Source organism: Lolium perenne, chromosome 1, assembly GCF_019359855.2.
Source record: "Lolium perenne isolate Kyuss_39 chromosome 1, Kyuss_2.0, whole genome shotgun sequence".
In the NCBI taxonomy this organism is placed as follows: domain Eukaryota; kingdom Viridiplantae; phylum Streptophyta; class Magnoliopsida; order Poales; family Poaceae; genus Lolium; species Lolium perenne.
Window position 1 is genome coordinate 199,493,667 of NC_067244.2, and position 18,261 is coordinate 199,511,927.

An 18,261-nucleotide genomic window follows, 5' to 3' on the forward strand; every position below is an offset into this window, starting at 1 on the left:
CCAACCCCTCCAATGGGGTACCGGGTAAGTTTTGTCGACCACCTCATCCGCGGTCTTTCCGCCCCCATTCATCCTTTTCTCCGCGGACTGCTTCTTATCTACGGTCTGCAACTCCACCACCTCACGCCAAACTCGATTCTTCATATCTCCATTTTCATCACCCTTTGCGAGGCCTTCCTTGGCGTCCAGCCTAACTGGGCGCTATGGAAGCGCATTTTTTTCTATCGCCGTAATGGCTCTCCCAATGTCGCCTATAATATAGGCGGCGTTGTAATTTCTGTTCGGCCCACTGTCGACTACTTCGACGTCAAACTCCCTGACTCAGTTCAAGGATGGCGCAAGAAGTGGTTGTACATTCAGGAGGAGAACCATGGATGTGCTGAGGACAACATCCCTCCTTTTGATGGCGCCGAGAAAATCTTTCACCGCCGCTCCTGGGACGCAGAGGCTACCGAAGAAGAAAAGGCGTCGACAGAAACCTTGATGGCTCGCATCCACGAGTTGCAAAATACTCGCGGCAAAGAGCTATCGGGTATCCAAATCACTGCATACTTTCTTAGGACTAGAGTGCAGCCACTTCAGGCTCGCAAATATCCTCTCTGGAAATATGCTGGCGAGAAGGACGCAGATCGGCTGTCGGTGGATTTGGAGGTCAAGGACTTGGAAAAACTTGTCCGAAAAATCTCGTCTCTCAGCAAAAAAGATCCTGTCCCTTCTTCTTGTCGTGTAAAACCATTTAGCGCCGCCAATCCACTTCCCAAGGTAATCTTTGTCGATTGTCTTGTTATTGCTTTGCTATCTTTATTGTAACTCCTTTTCTGATATCTTCCCTTGTTTTATTTTTATTTTGTACAGAACCATCCAGACCTTGTCTCGCTTCCTCCTCTTCCTGAAGGTGGAGAAGTCGAAGAAAGGGCCATTGTCACTGATGACAACCAAGAGGCTCCCTCTTTTGTGAATGAACCCGTCGATTCTCTTAAATCTGCGGGATCTTCTGAAAAAGATGGTGCTTCAGAAGGTACTGCATCAGCGCAATCTCCTCCTCCTGCTGTTTCTCCAAGGAACAAAAGGAAGAGGAATGATGTCGAAGATTCCGGCACCTCCAAAGCCGAAGAAGTTGATCCTTCACGTCAGAAGGCAACTTATGATCCCTATCTTGAATCCCTCGTCAGCTCGTAAGTCACTTTTTTTTGTCTTATCTTGCTTTTTATGTTGTCGATCTTTAATCACAGTGATGATGAGGAAGAAGTACCAACTCTTGACGTGGCTCCTCGGACGAGCACATCACATACTTTAATTGTTTCGGAGACGCCAGTTGAGGGAGAAGAATCCTCGCCTCCTCAACAAAACGTCGTCACCACCACTCCTCCTTCAAGTCCTCTTGCTCCTTCACCAAAAAGGACAAGGGTTGAAACGATCGTGGAGCCTACCCCTCAGTTGGGTAGCTCTTCTAATCCGCTCTTAGATGATGTAAGTTTTTGACTTTCTTGCCAGTATCTATATTTCCTCTGTTTGCTTCTTTATGCCTTCATATTTTCCTCGTACCGATGTTTTCTTTCTATGTTCTTCTTTGACAGCCTATGATCAAAGAGCTTGTTCGCATTGGATCCCAATTCATTGGGTACCGTGAATATGCCAGCAGGACTGAAGGTAACAACTTTTTTGGTGCCATTGTTTCTAATCTTCTTGCTCCTATTTTTGTCGCAATTTTGACGGTTATTTTTTATTTTGACAGAGAAACTTGCAGAGGCCAACAAGCTTGCCGACACTCTTGCTCAGAAACTGGAGCGAAGTGAAACGGCTCGCAAGAAAGCCGAACTTGATGCTAGCCAAGCCAAAACAGAGGCTGATGAGGCCAAGGCAAAAGCTGCTAGTGTCGAAGAACTGCAGAAGAAACTTGAAGATGCTGAAGCTGCTTTAAACGAGCACAAAGCCACACAGGCTACTCGTGAAAAGGGAATCCTCAAGCGCTTGAACACGCAAAATCGTCGCTTCCTCGGTAACTTTGTCGATCCCTTCTATTTTTCTTAGGACTTGCTTTCTTTTGTTTTTACTTGCTGTCGACTAACATATATTTTCTATGGCAGGTCAAACAAGCCAAGAGTTTGATCTTGAGAATCCCACCAATGATCCTCTGCTTGACGCACTTTCTTATCTGGAGTTTCATGGCCAAGAAATTCGCGAAGGCGTGGTGAATGCTGACGCAGGATTGTCGAAGCTGTTCCCCTACTTCTTCCCGAAGAAAGAGGAGCCTAAAACTTTCCTTGCCCTTGCCAAGGACTTCAATCCACCGGAGGATCTTGGGCTGAAAATGCGCCAGTAGAACATGAAAGTTGCTGTCGAGAACACTGTTGCCTTGGTCGCTGACAGTCAACAAACTGTTGACTGGATGAAGGTTGGCGACACTGAGCAGATAGAGCAAACAAAATGGCGGTCGTTGATCAAGGCAGCCAAGCCCAACACGAAGAAAATCCTGGCCTATCTCGGGATCAAGCCATCTGCAACTCCTAGCTCATCAAGGCCGGAGGTCTAGTTGAATGCCTTTTCTTTTTCTTTCCTTTGCTTTCTCTATTTCTTTTGCTGTTGTCGCCATTTTAGCTTTGGCGACAATTATCCTGTTAGTCCCTTTGGAGAACTTCTTTTGTAATGTCCATGTAAACTTTCCAGAAATCAATGAAATTCCTCTTGGCACTATCATTGATCTTGGGACTTTCTTTTCCAGTTAATATTTGATAACTATTCGACCAACCCTTGCTCTGCCGATGCTTCACCTGCTTCTTCCTTCTCGAAGAAAATGCTAGTCGATGATAATCCCCTCGAAGGTTCTTCAAACAAACATTTGTCGGAAGATTTGCAAGAACTTCGACAACAGCTTCAATTCATGAAGAAACAAACTCTGGCAATGATGGAACAATCTCGAAAAGCATCTGAAAAAGAGAAACTTGCTCTCCAACAAGCCAAAGAAGCTATGGCTGCCAAGGATGCTGCTGTGTTGGAAGCTAAGGCAGCCACTACTCGAGAAAGTAGCATGCTCGAGCTGATGTCTGAAGCTAGCACAGATATGTTAGGTATGTTTTTCCAACCTCGTACTACCTCTTTTTTGCTTTACTGTGCCTCCCCTTAAATTTCTTGCCTTGTCGCTTAATAGGCTCGGTTCTTGATGCTGCCGCCGAAGACGAAAGAGTGAATGAGAGAACGAATCTTCTCGTCAATCTTTCCGTTAACCATGGGTGTCTGTTCTGGGCCACCCCTGAACGGACCCAGCAAATTGTCAGGTTCCAAGATCGTGCTTGCCAGGTGCGCGAATTTCTCAATTTTTGCACGACAACGTTTACCCTTGTTTACAAGACTTTATTTCCTCGAAATGAGGTTCCCAAAACTCTTCCTGAATTGCTGGAGATATTTAGAGATGCTCCCCGCATTCATAATTTTGTGCGAGCTCAATTGACTGCTGGAGCAAGGTTCGCCATGATTATGATAAATATTTGCCATCCAAAGTTAGACCTGACGAAGATTGTTGCTGATTGCCTGGCCAAGAAATCGCGGCGAAAAAATGATATTGACACAATCAATGAGATGGTAACTCCTGTGGCCGAGTCGATGATGGATGAGCTTCTTCGGATGGACTCAGAATTCTTCGTCAAGGGGTCTTATGCTGAACACAAGACAACCAGAGGCTTGTCCATAGATAGTATTTTAGGCCTTGACTAAGCTGTAATATATTGCAAGACATTATGTCTGTATCTTTTTTGATTTCTTTTTTACTTCCAAAGAAATTTATTGTATATTGTAAAGTGGTCTATATTGTTGGAGCCCCCGAGCCTCTGGCTAGAGTTTGTACTGTTTTGCTATCTCAAAGATTTTTCCTCTTGTCGTAAGAAGATGTCTTTATTTTTCCATCAAACGGTTGCGAGCCCCCGAGTATCTTAGTGTCGAAATTCTATATTTTTGTTGCAAGGTTTTCAGACCAAAGCAATGAGTATACTATATTTATAACTTGTTAACTTCCGATGTTATATTTGGCGAGGTATTATTGTACCAAGGCGAAATATTTCGGTAAGTCTAATTTATCTATATTGTACTTATTTTGATATTTGAAGGCGTTAAGCCCCCGAGCGTGTCGAAGACTAAGAAGTATATCTCCACTATCTTTATTATATTGCAGCACCGTGAGCCCGCCTCATTAAAAACCTTTCCGGCCCCACTCGGTGCCCCGAAAAAGAAAAGAGTGCGTCTGAAAACTCGCGGGCGTTTCAGTACATTGTATTTTTACAGAGGAAGACTATATTTCAACTCTAGGCGTAGAACCGCCTGAGCTGCGCCACGTTCCAGGGGTTTTTCTCGGGAGCCCCTGTCTTCTTCTCCTTGATCCTGTATGCTCCCCCGTCGAAGACTTCCATGACGACGTAAGGCCCCAACCATGGTGATTCGAGCTTTTCAGTACTTTTTTGATTTAACCGCAAGACCAAATCCCCGACCTGAAAAGATCTTGGCCTTAACCGTCGACTGTGGTAGTTTTTGAGGTCTTGCTGGTATTTGGTGACTCGTGAAAGTACTTCATCTCGAGCTTCGTCGAGTGCGTCCATATCATCCTCCCGAGCTTTTTGTGATGTTTCTTCGTCATACTCTGTTACTCTTGGAGAATCATGCTCTATTTCAATTGGTAATACTGCTTCGGCTCCGTGGACGAGAAAAAACGGAGTTTCTTGTGTCGCCGTATTTGGTGTTGTTCGGATGCTCCACAAAACACTTGGCAATTCCTCTGGCCAAGTATGTCGAGCTTTTTCAAGCGGTCCTAGCAGGCGCTTTTTGAGGCCGTTGCAGATGATTCCATTGGCTTTCTCGACTTGGCCATTGGTTTGCGGGTGCCCAACTGACGCAAAGTGCAATTTAATGCCTACTTTTGCGCAGTACTCCTTGAATTCCTTGGACGTAAAGTTTGAACCGTTATCTGTAACAATGCTATGAGGCACTCCAAACCGAAAAACGAGGCCTTTCACGAACTTTATTGCTGACGCTGCATCTGGTGAATTTATTGGCTTCGCTTCTACCCACTTGGTGAATTTGTCGACAGCGACCAGCAGGTACTCATATCCTCCTGGCGAAGCTTTGTGCAACTTGCCCACCATATCAAGTCCCCATTGGGCAAAGGGCCACGACAATGGTATTGGTGTTAATTCTGCCGCTGGAGAGTGAGGTTTTGCGGCAAATCTTTGGCACGCGTCGCAGGTTCGTACTATTTCCTTGGCATCCTCGATTGCTGTCAACCAATAGAATCCTGTCCGAAAAACCTTGGCTGCAATAGCTCGACTACTTGCGTGGTGGCCACATATTCCTTCGTGTACATCCTTCAGAATTATTCTTCCTTCTTCGGGTGTGACACACCTTTGCAAGACGCCTGAAATACTTCGCTTGTATAACTCCTCTTTGATCACTGTGAAAGCTTTGGATCGTCGAATAACTCGCCTTGCCTCAACTGGATCGTCGGGTATTTCTTTCCTGAGGATATATGATATATATGCTTGCATCCAAGGAACTTCTACCATCATCACAAGCTCTTGGTCCTCTTCATCCTCCGTGGTTTCTTTGAGGGGCGCCGAAGTTTTTTCTTCCTTTGCTTTTTTCTGCACCTTTTTCGGCTTCGTGGATCTCTCCGCTATTTCTTCCCAAAATACTCCTGGCGGGATTGCGAGGCACTGCGACCCGATGTTTGCGAGAACGTCGGCTTCATCATTGCTCAATCTACTGATGTGATTTACCTCGCACCCATCAAACAGCTTCTCGAGCTCATTGTACACCTCCTTGTATGCCATCATGCTATCATTGACTGCGTCACATTGGTTCATAACTTGCTGAGCCACCAATTGTGAGTCGCCAAAGATTTTTAGTCGAGTTGCACCGCAAGCTTTCGCCATCTTCATCCCGTGTATGAGGGCTTCATATTCTGCTTCATTGTTGGATGCGTTAGGGAACGTCATCCGAAGGACGTATTTTAACTTGTCGCCTTCAGGTGATATAAGCACCACTCCTGCACCAGCTCCTTCTACTCTCTTGGACCCATCGAAGTTCATGGTCCAAGTTCTCGACAAATCTGGGGGTCCCGTGTTTTGCAACTCCATCCACTCTGCAATGAAATCTGGCAGAACTTGCGACTTGATTGCCTTTCTTTTTTCATACGTGATGTCCCGAGGGGAAAGTTCTATTCCCCAAAGGGAGACACACCCTGTAGCTTCTGGATTGTTCAGTATATTTGAAAGAGGTGCTTCGTTGACTACTATTATCGGGTGTGCCGAAAAATAGTGACGCAACTTCCTTGCCGTTGCAATTACTCCATATGCTAGTTTCTGGTACTGCGGGTACCGCTGTTTGGAAGGCGATAAAACTTCACTGATGAAATATACCGGCCTTTGCACTCCATGGAGTTTTCCTTCTTCTTCTCTTTCAACAACTAGTACCGTGCTAACCACCTGGGGCGTGGCTGCAATGTACAGCAGGAGAGGTTCCTTTTCCTTCGGCACCACCAAGATTGGTGGTGTCGAGATTGTGCGCTTCAGATCCTCGAAAGCTCTATCGGCCTCTTCGTTCCATTGGAATTTTTCTCCTTGCTTTATCAGAGCGTAAAATGGTAACGCTTTTTCTCCCAGCCTGGCGACGAATCTGCTCAATGCTGCGACTCTCCCAGTTAGCTGTTGTATTTCTTTCAACTTCGTTGGCTTCCTCATTGTTACAATAGCTTGTATTTTGTCGGGATTTGCTTCAATCCCTCTTGCTGAAACTAGAAACCCCAGAAGTTCTCCTGCTGGGACGCCGAAAGAACACTTCGTCGGGTTCAGCTTGAGGCAGAATTTGTCAAGGTTGTCAAAGGTTTCCTTGAGATCCTCGATCAGCGTCGTCCCCTTTTTTGACGTTATGACGACATCGTCGATGTATACTTGCACGTTTTTTCCAATCTGTGTCGCCAAACACTTCCGCATCATCCTCTGATATGTTGCTCCCGCGTTTTTCAGACCAAAGGGCATTGTTCTATAGCAAAACACGCCATAAGGTGTGATGAACGCTGTCTTTACTTCATCTTCTTCTTTCAATCTGATCTGGTTATAACCAGAATATGCGTCCAGGAAGGAAAGACGTTCACATCCAGCCGTGGAGTCGATGATTTGATCGATCCTCGGGAGGGGAAAGTGATCCTTTGGATAATGTTTGTTGAGACACGTAAAGTCGACGCACATGCGAAGGACCTTAGTGTTTTTCTTCGGCACCAACACAGGATTTGCTACCCATGTGGCCTCTGTATGCAGCTCCTTTATAAAACCAGCTTCTCGTAGTCGATCTATTTCTGACAGCATAGCCTTGCAGTTTGGTTCCGAAAAACGCCGCAGAGGTTGTTAGATTGGTCTCGCTAGTGGATCCAAGTTTAGGTGGTGCTCGGCAAGTTCCCTGGGTACTCCTGGCATGTCAGCTGGACACCATGCGAAGATTTTCCAGTTCTCATGGAGGAACTCGACGAGCGCGCTTTCCTATGCGAGGTCCATGTCGTTTGCGATGGACGTCGTCTTTTTCGGGTCTGTCGGGTGAATCTGCACCTCCTTAGAATTTTTCTCGGTATTGAAAGTTGATTCTTTATTTGGCCTTCCAACGTCTGGCAGCACGTCGTAGTCAGTCATACTCCTTGACGCCAAATACTCAGCTTGCATCCCGAAAGTTTCTGATATCCGATGAAAATCCTTATCGCACTTATCGGCTAAGGCGAAGCTTCCTTTGACTGTGATTGGTCCCTTAGGTCCAGGCATCCTCCACAACAGGTATGTATAATGTGGTACCGCCATAAATCTAGCATATGCTGGTCGTCCCAACAGAGCGTGATACTGCGACGGAAAATCCACAACTTCAAACTCCAGCTTCTCGATTCTATAATTCTCTCGGGTTCCAAACTGAACGTCGAGATTAATCTTCCCCAGTGGATAACTTGGTTTCTCTGGTGTGATACCATGGAACCTTGTGTCTGTTGGCTTCAAGTTTGCTAGGGATATGTTCATCTTCCTCAATGTATCTGCATACATAAGGTTTAAGCTGCTGCCGCCATCTATGAACACTCGAGAGACATCAAACCCCGCAATGACTGCTGGTAGGATAAGTGCTGACTGCCCTGGTCGAGGAACTTGCTGCGGATGATCTGCTATGGTGAAGCCAATATCTTTCCCTGACCAATTAAGATACTCGACTGTTGGTGGAGGCATTTTTTCTGCCATGAACACCTGTCGCGAGATTACTTTCTGAGCCCTATTGGATGGCCTTCCCTTCTGAATCATCGACACCGCTCCGTTGGAGTTAGGATCAACGTAAGGTGGTGGTGGAGGTGCTGCCGCTATTCTGAGCTGATGTCGATTGTCTTCTATAATCGCGGGAGGAGGTGGCAAGTGAATCTCGCTCCTGGGTTCTCGAGGATTTCTCTGTGCTGCTCGAGCGTTAGCATGCTCTGCCCACCTTAACATTGCCTGGAAATTGCGACAATCTTTCTGTAGATGTCCTGACTGTCTTTTCCCGTTGCTATCGAGGAAAAAATGCATCTGACACGGCCCATTCATCATCTCTTCAGGAGACACGAAAGGCCTCGGGAACCTAGGCCCACTATTTTTCCTGTTGTTTCGAGAGTCATCTCTGTTGTCGCCTCGCTGCTCATTGCTTCTCTGATAATCATCTCTGTTGTTTCCTCCGGTGTTTGCTCGAAAACCTGCCGAAATTTGTCCTGGGGCATCATAGCTCGGGTACTGCCGAGGAAATCGTCGCCTCGGTTGATAATTTCGGCCACGGTCCTCTTCTGGCGACCTGTGCCGTTTGTTGTGAACAACATCTTCTCCATCTGCCCATCTGTTTGCTATTTCCATTAACGCGGATACTGTCTTTGGGTTGGTCCTCCCCAAGTCTTCGACAAAATCTCCACGCCTGATTCCTGCGACAAACGCATCTATCGCTCTCTCGTCAGATATATTTTCTGCCGAGTTTTTGATGATGTTCCACATGTGGATATATTTTCTCATTGGCTCGTCTGGCTTTTGTCAGCATGCTCTCAACTCCTCTAATGACGCAGGTTTCTTGCACGTGGACCGGAAGTTCTTAACGAACACATCCTCGAAGCTTTCCCAGCTGTCGATAGATCCTGGGGGAGTTTCTTTATCCAAGATCGCGCGGCTCCACTCAAATGCACTTGGATGCTTTGCATAGCTGTTGCTCTGGTTCCTCCTGTGAGCTTCACCGTCTCGAGATAATCAACTAGCCAATCCTCTGGATCTTGAAGGCCGTCGAATTTTTTGAAATTATCAGGCAACTTGAATCCCGAAGGTACTCGAGTTTTTCGCACTCTCCGCGTGAAGCACGGCAAACCACACATATCCTCGTCGTTTAACTCTGGGGACTGCCGATGTTCCCTTCTGCTTTGTCGCGCTCTGTCGACCCTTGCTTGTGCTGCCGTATCTCTTGCTCCACTTGGTCCTTCAGGAGCTGCTGCAGCTGCTGCCGCAGGTCGTGGACTATTTTGTCTTGCTGTTCCTTCGGGAGGTGTTGATACAAACGCCGTCCCCATGGCTCCAACTCCTGCTATCGCCATGTTGTACAGTGTTTCCCTTGGATCTCCTGGAGGTGGTTTAGATACGAGGATAAAAGCATGTGTCGCCATATACCCAGCCTCTGGTGTCTTAGGGATGATGTTTCCTCTTGTGTCTATCGACATAAAAGACATGTCGAGGTTTTGGACCAGGTGCTCTCTTTCTCCTTCGGGTATGTGTTGTAACCTTGATCTTGCTCTGTTCCGAGCCTCCCTGTGGCTATCACCCGAAGTTTTAGATTGTCGACTCAGCTCTGCCCTTCTCCTGATGGATGCAGAAGCTGCCTCCTTTCTTATGTTTAACTCAGCTGTCTGTTTTTCCAATTCCCTTGCAGCTCGTGCGAGCCTATATTGATATGCTTGTAATTCCTCTGGCGTGGCTGTGGTGGCCATTGGTTCTGAGCCGTCCATAGCTCTCGCGGCTCTATCCCATGCTGCTTGCGGGAGTCGAACTCTGTGTCGCGGCTGTGGCCCAACGTATTTATTGCCCAGGCCTCGTCGCAGATCGGAGGGATCGACGTATGGATTTCCCAGATCGTCGAAAGCCTCAGATGTTTCCTCTTGGTCATGGCTTGGCTCTCCAATGACATAAATCTGATGATATTTTGTATTCAGATCTATGTTGGGTTTGGTGACACCATCGTTGAGATTGGTGAAGACCTTGCCCACTGTAGTAGATTTGTCGATGAAGTCGTAACTGTCGACACTGCTTGAGCCATCGCTTATATATGAGTCCGCAGATGACTCAAACGACATGTCACTGAAGATCTTGGCGAGTTTCTCTCTTGCCCTGGTGCTGATGTAGCATGACGACGAAGTTTCTTCTTCTTCTGATTCGGTTGACGATGTATAGGTTGAAAAATCGGAATCGACCGCCGACGATCCCGACGAAATCGGAATTTCGATACGATACGATCCTTCTTTCTCGACGCGAAAGCGAATCCTTCCGAACGTCATCTCCATAGGCTCCGCCAGATACGCATATGCATCCAAACGGGAGGGTGGGTGAGGAACAAAATCAACATAACCAGTAGCGATCTGTTTACCTCGATCCATTGCGTTGCTTGCGATTGATGAAGTCGATGATTTTGCGGTTGATGAAGTCGATGATCTTGAACTTGCCATCGAGACCAGATCCTTGACACCTCTAGTCCCCACGGTCGGCGCCAATTGACAAGGTATTAACTTGTCAATGCCTACGGATTGTAGACTAGGGTTTAGTTGGAAGTAGAGGGCAAGTAGATCTCGAAGGTTTCAGCCGAAAAGTACTCGACGATTATGAAACTAGGGTTTGTAAACAATGATTCGATGATTTCTGCGTCCCTCGACTCCCCCTTATATAGGAGGCGGAGCCGAGGGATTCGTGCCGTACAAGTTACAGAGTCCGGGAAGGTTTCTAACTCATCCCGCAAGATTACAAATAAGACTTTCTATTACAACTCTAGCTTTCCTTAATAATATCTTGGGCTTCCGAATCTTCTTATTCTTCGGGTAATGGGCCTTCAGTAAACCCGGGTACTATCTTCGGCAGGCCCATTTGGGATGCCTATGTCAGACACGGCGGTGGACCCGGCGACTGATGCCGTGGCAGTGGAGTCGGCGTCGAACGCCGCGACGACGGAGTCGGCGGCTGGGGTTGCAGCGACGGAGTTGGCGGCTGACGCCGTGATGGTGGGATCGGCGATCGGCGCCGCGGCCGCCGAGTCGGCGTCGTCCTCCAGGGCCGACTCGGCCTTCGTGTATACCTCGCCAGTGACTGGGCGAGTGGCGGTGAGGAGTTGGCCCGGTGCGAAGGGGTCGTGTGATCGGCCGGGACGGGGCTCGGTGGGGTCGCTGACGCCGGCGAGCCCAACGAAATGGTTGATCGAGCCGATCGGCACCATCCAGGCGTGCTTGAGGGGCGATGAGGCGGGCCGGTAGGTGCTTGGCTGGATGTGGAAGAAGTTGCCGGTGGCGATCATCCTGCCGGAAGCGACCGGCCGCCGCACTGGCGAGTAGGGCCTCGCCACAGCTCGGAGGCTTGATGTCCCATGCCCCACGGTGGGCGCCACTGTCGTGGATATGACCACGGCAGATGCTACAGGGGGTAGCACTTCGTTAATGCGGGGGCAAGGGAACATTGCCATCTGCGGGTCGAGGTGCAAGGGACGCAAGGTTTTACCCAGGTTCAGCCCCTCCGGAGAGTAAAAGGCCTACGTCCTGCTAGATCTTATTGCTCAATGGAGAATTACAATGGGGGGGGGGGGGGGGCTCAGTCGGCGCAGAGCCAAGAGCTTACAGGGGGAGATCGGATCTCAGATGTTGTGTCCTCTAGGGTTTAGCCCGGGGGTTTATATATCCATCCCCGGTCTAGGGTTACAAGGAGATAACTCCGAATCGTGTCAGTTGCTACTAATCCGGGATACATCACCCTTCTGCAAGTAATCTCCTTATCCGGCCGTACGGATCTCCTCCTTGAATCTTCGGCCCAGTCGCCTTTGAGTCCAGTCGGCCGGGCGACTGGCAGTCTACTTGGGCCTTCATCCTCATGACGAGTGGAACTGGCGACCCACCCCCTATGGGCATATCCCCATCAACAGATGTTGCGCTTGATTTCTTGGCCCTGCCTATGATGCAGAGGCTGAGGCACTTTCTTTTGATAAGAATAGATACTTTTATAGGGGTTTTCAATTTTATTGATGATTTTGCATATCACCTCTATGCAAGATTGAGAGAAATCCATCTCTCTATACACCTAGGTGAAAATCTAGTTGAAGGGTAGTGAGATGGGATTACTGTGTATATTTCTTTTATTTGATCTCATATGTCTATGCAAACTAAGAAAAAATAATATGCTTAATTTTTTGCCCAACCACCTGTTGTTGAGGAATAGATTGGTCCTCTGGTCTGTTGATCCACCTCCTCCTTGTGGCTAGCTTGATCCCCCTCTCTGCTTCTCCTTCTTCCTACTGAGCTAGCTGCAGCTTGGGGTATTACTTGCGTTATTCTAGTGGATCATGATGTGTTCTTGTTGGTTTAGTTCTGCTCTAGCTACTGATATATGGCTGCTATACTGGCCATTTATTTTTGTTATAGATAAGATAATTTACAAGTGGCTCTTCCTAATGGCTTTGATATTATTTGTGGGCTTTCATATTGAACTCTATGGCTGAGCTATTAGTGACTGATATTATTATCAGAGCTAAATAAATCAAGTGTGCCTCTAAATTTAATTTGGAAGGCTAACCATGACATCATCCTATACCCTGTCTATCATGCTCACCGGTTGCTCAAAATGAATGCAGTTTATATGCTCATGCTCACTGGTTTGGTTCAAAATGAATGATCATGCTCACTGGTTGCTATATATGTGTATATGTTGTACATGGTTCTCTGGAAAGTAGAGCATATAGAAATAAAATGGGCATTCTCTAGTTATAAATGATTTGGTCTTTAATTTTATTTGTACTTGCCGATGATTAGAATGTTTGGTCACTACACTCCGGGGTGTGGTGAGCAAACCTAGTGTGATAGCACAAATATCAATCTATTGTGCATCCTACTTGGCTTCACTTACCCCATCCCTGAATGTTAATGTTTGTTTCGACCAACAAAGTATGAGGCATATGCTATCTAGTTGATACCACTTGGCTCTTTCTTCCATTCTAGTGCCGATGATTAGAATGTTTGGTCACCTGTACACTCGGGGGTGGTGCAAGCGAGCCTGGTGTGATAGCCCAAATATCAATCTCTTGTGCATCTGCTTGTGACGGTAAAGCACACGTCCGTTGGGAACCCCACGAGGAAGGTATGATGCGTACATCAACAAGTTTTCCCTCAGTAAGAAACCAAGGTTATCAAACCAGTAGGAGATGAAAGCCACATGAAGGTTGTTGGTGTAGGAGTGTAGTGCGGCGCAACACCAGGGATTCCGACGCCAACGTGGAACCTGCACAACACAATCAAAATACTTTGCCCCAACTTAACAGTGAGGTTGTCAATCTCACCGGTTTGCTGAAAACAAAGGATTAAACGTATGGTGTGGAGAATGATGTTTGCTTGCAGAAAACAAAGAGAACAGATTGCAGTAGGTTGTATTTCAGATGTAAAAGAATGGACCGGGGTCCACAGTTCACTAGTGGTATCTCTCCAATAAGATAAATAACATGTTGGGTGAACAAATTACAGTTGGGCAATTGACAAATAGAGAGGGCATAACAATGCACATACATATCATGATGACTACTATGAGATTTACTTAGGGCATTACGACAAAGAACATAGACCGCCATCCAGCATGCATCTATACCTAAAAAGTCCACCTTCGGGTTAGCATCCGCACCCCTTCTAGTATTAAGTTGCAAACAACAGACAATTGCATTAAGTACTGTGCGTAATGTAAACAATACAAATATCCTTAGACAAAGCATTGATGTTTTATCCCTAGTGGCAATAGCACATCCACAACCTTAGGGTTGCTGTCACTGCCCCAGATTCAATGGAGACATGAACCCATGATGACCCACAAGTATAGGGGATCGCGGCAGTCTTCGAGGGAAGTAAAACCGAAATTTATTGATTCGACACAAGGGGAGGTAAAGAATACTTATAAGCCTTAACAACTGAGTTGTCAATTCAGCTGCACCTGGAAAAGCACTAGCAACAGGGGTGATGTGAAAGTAGCAGTAATATGAGAGCAGTAGTAACAAGAATACAAAGAGCAGTAATAGCAATATGAGAGCAATGGCACCAGAAAATAGTTGATACTACTTCCAATGACATGTAGAACGAGTATGTAATGATGAGAGATGGACCGGGGTTCCCAGCGATCTACACTAGTGGTAACTCTCCAATAAGTAACAAGTGTTGGGTGAACAAATTACAGTTGGGTAATTGATAGGAATCAAAGCATTAAGACAGAACATCAATTCATTAATTATGTAGGCATGTTTTCCAATTATAGTCGTACGTGCTCGCAATGAGAAACTTGCACAACATCTTTTGTCCTACCAGCCGGTGGCAGCCGGGCCTCAAGGGAATCTACTGGATATTAAGGTACTCCTTTTAATAGAGCACCGGAGCAAAGCATTAACACTCCGTGAAAACATGTGTCCCTCACATCACCGCCATCCCCTCCGGTTGTCCCGATTCTTGTCACTTCGGGGCCTTTGGTTCCGGAGAGTGACATGTGCATACAACTTGTAGATACAATCTAAGCAATACATATAGAGCTCAAATCTAAGATCATGCCACTCGGGCCCTAGTGACAAGCATTAAGCATAACAAGATTGCAACAACAATAACTTCACAAACTTTATAGATAGACTAATCATAATGTATCATCCATCGGATCCCAACAAACACAACACCGATTACATCAGATGAATCTCAATCATGTAAGGCAGCTCATGAGATCATTGTATTGAAGTACATGGAGGAGAGAATACCAACTAGCTACTGCTAGAACCCGTAGTCCATGGGGGAACTACTCACGGAGCATGATGGAGGCGGTGGCGTCGATGGAGATGGCTTCCGGGGGCACTTCCCCGTCCCGGCAGGGTGCCGGAACAGAGACTTCTGTTCCCCGAATTGGAGTTTCGTGATGGCGGCGGCGCCCCTGGAGTCTTTCTGGAGTTTCGTCAATTGGTACTGCGTTTTTAGGTCGAAAGGGGTTATATAGGCGAAGAGGCGGCGCAGGAGGGTCGACAGGGTGGCCTCCCCATAGGGGGGTGCGGCCAGGGTGTGGCCCGCGCGGCCCACCCCTCTGGTGGCCCCCTGGCTCTCCTCCGACTCTTCTTCGGTGTTCTGGAGCCTTCCGGGAAAAATAAGATCTTTGGCGTTGATTTCGTCCAATTCCGAGAATATTGCCCGAACAGCCTTTCTGGAACCAAAAACAACAGAAAACAGGAACTGGCACTGTGGCATCTTGTTAATAGGTTAGTTCCGGAAAATGCATAAAAACATTATAAAGTGCAAGCAAAACATGTAAGTATTGTCATAAAACAAGCATGGAACATCAGAAATTATGGATACGTTGGAGACGTATCAGCATCCCCAAGCTTAGTTCCTGCTCATCCCGAGCAGGTAAACGATAAAAAGAATAATTTCTGTAGTGACATGCTACTTACATAACCTTGATCATACTATTACAAAGCATATGAAATGAATGAAGTGACTCAAGGTAATGGTCTATAGTTGCTAACAAATAGATAACATATAGCAAAACTTTTCATGAAGAGTACTTTCAAGACAAGCATCAAAAGTCTTGCACAAGAGTTAACTCGTAAAGCAATAAGTTCAAAGTAAAGGCATCGAAGCAACACAAAGGAAGATATAAGTTTCAGCAGTTGCTTTCAACTTTCAACATGCATATCTCATGGATAATTGTCAACATAAAGTAATATGATGAATGCAAATAAGCAAGTATGTAAGAATCAATGCACAGTTAACACAAGTGTTTGCTTCCAAGATGGAAGGAAGTAGGTAAACTGACTCAACATAAAAGTAGAAGAAAGGCCCTTCGCAGAGGGAAGCATTGATTGCTATATTTGTGCTAGAGCTTTGGTTTTGAAAACATCAAGAGAGTATAAAAGTAAAGTTTTGAGAGGTGTTTGTTGTTGTCAACGAATGGTAGTGGGCACTCTAACCCCCTTGCCAGACAAACCTTCAAAGAGCGGCTCCCATTTTATTTTATTTTTGTGTATCACTCCTTCCAACCTTTCTTTCACAAACCATGGCTAACCGAATCCTCGGGTGCCTGCCAACAATCTCATACCATGAAGGAGTGCCTTTTTATTTTAGTTTTATTATGATGACACTCCTCCCAACCTTTGCTTACACAAGCCATGGTTAACCGAATCCTTCGGGTGCCGTCCAACAATCACATACCATGGAGGAGTGTCTATTTTTGTTAATTAGTTTGGGACTGGGAATCCCATTGCCAGCTCTTTTTGCAAAATTATTGGATAAGCGGATGAAGCCACTAGTCCATTGGTGAAAGTTGCCCAACAAGATTGAAAGATAAACACCACATACTTCCTCATGAGCTATAAAACATTAACACAAATTGAGAAGCATTTTGAATTGTTTAAAGGTAGCACTCAAGCAATTTACTTTGGAATGGCGGAGAAATACCATGTAGTAGGTAGGTATGGTGGACACAAATGGCATAGTTTTTGGCTCAAGGTTTTGGATGCATGAGAAGTATTCCCTCTCGATACAAGGCTTAGGCTAGCAAGGCTATCTGAAGCAAACACAAGTATGAACCGGTACAGCAAAACTTACATAAGAACATATTGCAAGCATTATAATACTCTACACTCTCTTCCTTGTTGCTCAAACACTTTTACCAGAAAATATCTAGACCTTAAGAGAGACCAATTATGCAAACCAATTTTAACAAGCTCTTCAGTAGTTCTCCACTAATAGGTTTAAGCTACATGAAAAAACTTAATCATGATCTACTTGAGAGCTCAAAACAATTGCCAAGTGTCAAATTATCCAAGTCATTATGAGGCATTTTCTGTTTCCAACCAAATAACCATAAGTATTGTAGCTTCCAACTTTTATCATTGAACATTAAAAGTAAAACGAAGAACAAGTGTTCATATGAAAAAGCGGAGCGTGTCTCTCTCCCAAACAAGGATTGCTAGAATCCTAATTTATTCAAACAAAAACAAAAATAAAAGCACACAGACGCTCCAAGTAAAGCACATATGATGTGACCGAATAAAAATATAGTTTCAATAGAAGAAACCTGATAAGTTGATGAAGAAGGGGATGCCTTGGGCATCCCCAAGCTTAGACGCTTGAGTCTTCTTGAAATATGCAGGGATGAACCACGGGGGCATCCCCAAGCTTTGACTTTTCACTCTTCTTGATCATATATCATCCTCCTCTCTTGACCCTTGAAAACTTCCTTCACACCAAACTTCTCATAAACTTCATTAGAGGGGTTAGTACTCAAAAAAAATTTGAATCCACCTTGGTCCTGTAGTGACACATTGCAAGAACTCAATAAAACATTAGCTACAGCTCTCCACGTGTAGAGAGCCTTGCTTAAAGTCCGCAATAGACAATGCAAAAAAAAAGAGACAGAATCTGCCAAAATAGAACAGCCAGTAAAGATGAATTTATAATAATAATTCCGTTGCTCAAATCAGAAAACTCAAAACTAATTAAAGTTGCGTACATATCTGAGGAACACGCACGTAAATTGGCACATTTTTCTGAGTTACCTACAGAGAAAACAGCCCAGATTCGTGACAGATAGAAATCTGTTTCTGCGCAGAAATCCAAATCTAGTATCAACCTTCGATTAGAGGCTTCACTTGGCACAACAAAACACAAAACTAAGATAAGGAGAGGTTGCTACAGTAGTAAACAACTTCCAAGACACAAATATAAAACAAAGTACTGTAGCAAAATAACACATGGGTTATCTCCCAAGAAGTTCTTTCTTTATAGCCGTTAAGATGGGCTCAGCAGTTTTAATGATGCACTCGCAAGAAACAAGAGTAGAGGTAAAAGAGAGCATCAAAAAGCAAATCCAGAACACATTTAAGCCTAACATGCTTCCTATGCAAAGGAATCTTGTACATAAACAAGTTCATGAAGAGCAAAGTAACAAGCATAAGAAGATAAAACAAGAGTAACTTCAAAATTTTAAGCATATAGAGAGG